Genomic DNA, 5,194 nt, shown 5'->3' with positions numbered 1-5,194 from the left:
TACAGGAGATAAACCATATGAATGTAACCAAAGTGGTAAAGCATTTTCAAGTCACAATCATCTCCAAAGACATAAAATAACACATACTGGAGAGAAACCTTATGAATTCAATCAATGTGGTAAAACCTTTTCATTTCACATTTGTCTCCAAATCCATGAAAGAACACATACTGGAGAGAAACCTTATGAATGTAATCAATGTGGTAAAGGCTTTACACAACAAAGTTCCCTCCAAATCCATAAAAGAACACATACTGGAGAGAAACCTTATGAATGCAATCAATGTGGTAAAGGCTTTACACAACAAATTCCCTCAAAATCCATAACAGAACACATACTGAAGAGAAACCTTATGAATGTAATCAATGTGGTAAAGCCTTTTCAGATCACAGTAATCTCCAAATCCATAAAAGAACACATACTGGAGAGAAACCTTATGAATGCAATCAATGTGGCAATATCGAGTCATCTTTAATATCATAAAAGAACACATACCAGACAGAGACCTTATGAATGTGGTCAGTGTGGTAACACCTTTTCATGTGACAGTAGTCTCCAAAAACATAAAAGAACACACATTGGAGATAAACATTATGACTGTAATCAATGTGGTAAAGGCTTTACACAACAAAACATAAAAGAACCCATATTGGACAGAATTATGAATGTATTCATTGTGCTAAAGCATTTGCATGTCCCACTAGTCTGAAAAACATAAAAGATCCCATATTGGAAGAAACCACATGAATGTGATCCACGTGGTAAAGACTTTTCACAACTTTAGCATCTCTATTATTATAAAAGAACAGGAACAGGAGGGGAACCTCATGAATGTAATCAGTGTTGTAAAGCATTTGCAAGTCACAGTCATCTGCAGTGACAGGAGAGATCACATACCAGAGAGAAAACTGCTTGAATACTCACAATGTGGTAAAGCCTTTGCATGTCATAGATCTTTACACATACACAAATTAATCACACTGGAGAGAAGCCTCATTAATGTAATCACTGTGGAAAAACTGACAATTCACTTTTATCTGCGATGCATAATGGAACACATTCAAGAGAGTGACTCAGTGTCATCAAGGTGTTAAACCCTTGCATCACATGCATCACATGTATCGCCTGATACATAAAAGAACACAAACTGCAGAGAAATTGAATGAATGCCATGAATGTGGAAAAGTCTTTGTATGACAATGTTCTCTCCAAATACTTCAAGTAACACTGTTTTTAGAGAAACCTTATGAATGTGACAAAGGTGGAGAAGCCTGTGCCTATCACTGTAGTCTCCAAAGACATAAAAGACCACAAATTGGACAGAAATCTTGTGAATGTCCTCAAGTTGGAAAGTCCTTTACTTGCCACAGTATTCTCTGAATATAAAAGTCAACACATACTAGAAAGAAACCTTCTGAAAGTAATCAGTGGTAAAGCATCTGCATGTCCTAATCGTATTTAAATGCATGAAATAATGTATAGTAAGAATGAACTGTGGTGATTTGAATATGCTTGTCCCTAAGAAGTGACAATGTTAGTGTGTTTGGCCTTGTGAGAGTAGATGTTACTGTTTTGAAGGAAGTGAACTCCTATGGTGGTGGTCTTTGGAGCTCTGGCCAGTAAAAAACAGACTCTCCAAACACTCAGCTGGAAGATAGTCTCTTCCTGACTGCCCTCTCATTAAAATGCAGAACTCTCAGCTCCTTCTCCAGCATCATGGCTGCCTGCATGCTGACATTCTTCCTGCTATGTTGGTCATGAACTAAATACTTGAAAGTGTAAGACAGACCCAATTAAATATTTGCCTTTAAAACAGTTGTCTTGGTCACAATGTCTCTTCTTAGCAATAGATATTCTATCTGAGAAAGAAGTTGGTACCCCAGACTTAAGTATTCTTATTGGTAGGCCTGACCATGCTTTTGTTGGAAGCAATGTGAATTTTTAGACTTTTGATTTGTACATGCACTAAGTGGAACTTCATGGTGGTTTGAACTTTGTATATAGTTTTTTAATGCTTTGCTGAAGAATGTTGTTGTCTTTTGCTCTCATCTGAAAATAAAGAGGTTTATTTTGTTAATTGCATTGACAAAGGAAGTCTCAGGAAAGCCAATCATAGCCTTTGGCCTGTGTTTACTCTCATGGTGATTGTTTTGATCATGCTTAGTAATCTTAGAAAGGAAAAATATGAAATGTTATCTTCAAAGAGAAAATCTCACCAGGAAGTTGAATGAAGCTAAATCCTGTGATCAAAGATACACAATGGTATGAAAGAAATGGTGATATTATGGCAAGATTCCATCCACCTACACATATGGATGTGAAATTGTGTGGATGAGAACTGTATAATGTTATGCATTATTATTAACTGGTTTATTGTTTTTATGTGGACATAAGGAAATACAAGTATGTGTCAAATTGACAATTGATGGATTATGATTACTATACTGGGTTTTTAATTTAAAGTCTAAAAGGATATAGGATATACTTAGGTCCAGGAATGGTGGTACACACCTTAAATCCCAGGAGATGAACATCAAGCAGATCTCTGATTCAAGTCACCCTAGTACAGAACAAGTTTTAGGTAATGAAAAGCTTTGTTATGGGCAAAGTATTACACACGTATTACTCAACATACAGAAGACAGAGCCATGCAGATCTGAGTTCAAGGTTCATCTACAGAGCAAGTTCAAGGACAGCTGAGCTTAGGCAGTGAAGTTGTTGAAAAATAGAAAGCTGGTGATGAAGCAATAGAATGGGCCATGTTTGGACCCCAGGAGGCAGAGGAACTCAGCTGGTTTGTCCATGTGGCTCTGCTTTAAGAGGCAAAAACAGAAGGGACAACTGAGACAACTGAAGCTGGTTGGCTGTAGTTAAAAAAATAGTGGGGATGAAGAAGAAACCAGAATCACTGAGGTGACATCTTCTGGTAAGTATTTTCTGAGAGGAGAAAGAAGTTGTATTCCAGAGGTAGGCAAGGTTGTCCCTTGTGGTGCAGCTTGACTCAGTCCTGTGTAAGACTCACCCAGGTGGCACTGGTTTTAAGGCATGAATGTTTCATGCAGTACAGATAAGGATTGGCACCATGAAGAGAGCATGAGAGGAACATAGTGAAGACTGTCACAGAAGAACCCAGCATGTTGAAGATGTAAGTCCTGTGGGATGAGCAGAAAGAACAGCAGCAGGAGTTGAGTGGAGTCAAGCAGAACCTAGTGTACGATAGAGGGAAGAACTGGAGACGAGACCCAGCTTCTTTTGAGGAGCACAGAAGATCATCTGTGGATTCCCAGATACTGAAACAAGAAGCTGTAATTTTGAAGTTATTTTGCAGACCCCAAGAGTTTTAGGTTACAGAACTGTGGGATACTTTCTCAGAAAACCTACTTTCAGAAAATATAATCAGCCAAAGAGAACGAATTGTGCTGCAGTGAGCAGAGCAGAAAGGAGTTGGAGATCTGAAGAACACATTTTCATCAGACATGGAGATGCAGAGTTTGGAGATTGCCTTGCTGGCTTTTGTCTTCTTTGGCCCAGTATTTCCTCATAATGGTGATTAGGAATGGTGACCTATATCCTGTGAATTTGGATGGATATTATGTGCTTTATTTTTGAAAGTATAGGGGATTGTAGTTACATGATTGGAATGGCCTCAGAAGAGACTTTGAACTTTGGACTTTTAACATTTATGAGACTGGTATAGATGATGGAACCTTTTAATTTGAACCTCTCATATTTTATATTATGCTATTTTTAAATATGGTCCCTATATAATCATGTGTTTGCACAATCATATGTGGGCCTGGCAGTGGAATGTGGTAGTATAAATATGCTTGTCTAAGGGAGTGGGAGGAAGTTATTATGAGATGTGGCCTTGTTGGAGGAAGTGCATCACTGTGGGGTTGGCCTTTGAAGTTTGACCCAGCCCACAATGGTCCCTCCTACTAGCTCCCTGGCAGACAGTCTCTTCCTGGCTGCCTTTGGATCAAGATGCAGAACTCTCAGCTTCTTCCCAAGCATCATGTTTTCTTGCATACCTGCCTTGCTTCCTGCTATGATGAAAAAGAACTAAATCTCTGAAACTGTAAGCCAGTCCCAATTAAACTGTTGCTTTTATAGGAGTTGCCTTGTTCATGATTTCTCTTCATAGCAATGGAAACACTAAGACAGAAACCCTGTGAGTGTATTTAATATGGTCAAGCCTTTGCACAATTCTCTAGTCTTCATTCTCATGAAAGAATACATGCTAGAGTCTAAGCACGCCCCCTGTGACAGAGGACATGACTCCAGTGACACAGGACATGCCTCCTGAGTCTTAATCATGCCCTGAACATGTTCCCTGTGACTCAGGACATTCCTCCAGTTACTCAGGACATTCTTCCTGAGTCTTAAACACACCCCCTGTGACTCTGGACAGAGTTCTAAACAAGCTTCCTGTGTCACAGGACCCACTCCCCTGAGTCTTAAGCAAACTCTCTGTGACTCTGGACAAGCTCCCTGATTCTTAAGCTTGTCCCACTGTGACTCAGAACACACCTCCTGAGACTTAAGCACACCCCCTGTGTATCAGGACACACCCCCTGAGTTTTAAGCATACACACTGTGACTCAGGACATGCCCCCTCAATCTTAAACATACCTTCTGTGACTCTGGACATGCCCCTGAGTCTTAAGCATGGCCCCTATGACTCTGGACTCACCTTCTGAGTGCTAAACATGCACCCTGTGACTCAGGACACGTTAACTGAGTTTTACACACATCCCCCTGTGTCTCAGGACACACCCTTGAGTCTTAAATACACTTTCTGTGACTCAGGACACACCCACAGAGTCCTAATGGACATGTTTAGTATAATGAAGCCTTTGCACACCTCTGTACTCTTCATCATTATGAACTATTCATACTGGACAGTGGTTACATACTGCCTTTACATCACAGGGTCCATTGAGATCCATCACAACTCAACCACAGGACAAGGGAAATGATAAGAATTTATTGTAATCAAGTCACTACTGATAAATCAGAGCCACAAAATTATACTCAGAAGCTTAGCTGCAATACCCCAGCCTCAGCCCCACCCTGAACCAGAAAGTTATATAGCTTCCAAAAGTCAAAACCACAAAGTCCTGTGCCAAGTTACAGCACATTTTTCTCCCAATCACGTTTGGTTTTTTTGTTGTTGTTACTTTATGTCAAATGA

This window comes from Arvicanthis niloticus, chromosome Y (assembly GCF_011762505.2).
Source record: "Arvicanthis niloticus isolate mArvNil1 chromosome Y, mArvNil1.pat.X, whole genome shotgun sequence".
NCBI classification, from domain to species: Eukaryota; Metazoa; Chordata; class Mammalia; order Rodentia; family Muridae; genus Arvicanthis; species Arvicanthis niloticus.
The sequence above is the reverse complement of the archived record's forward strand: the minus strand, read 5'-3'. Positions refer to the sequence as shown.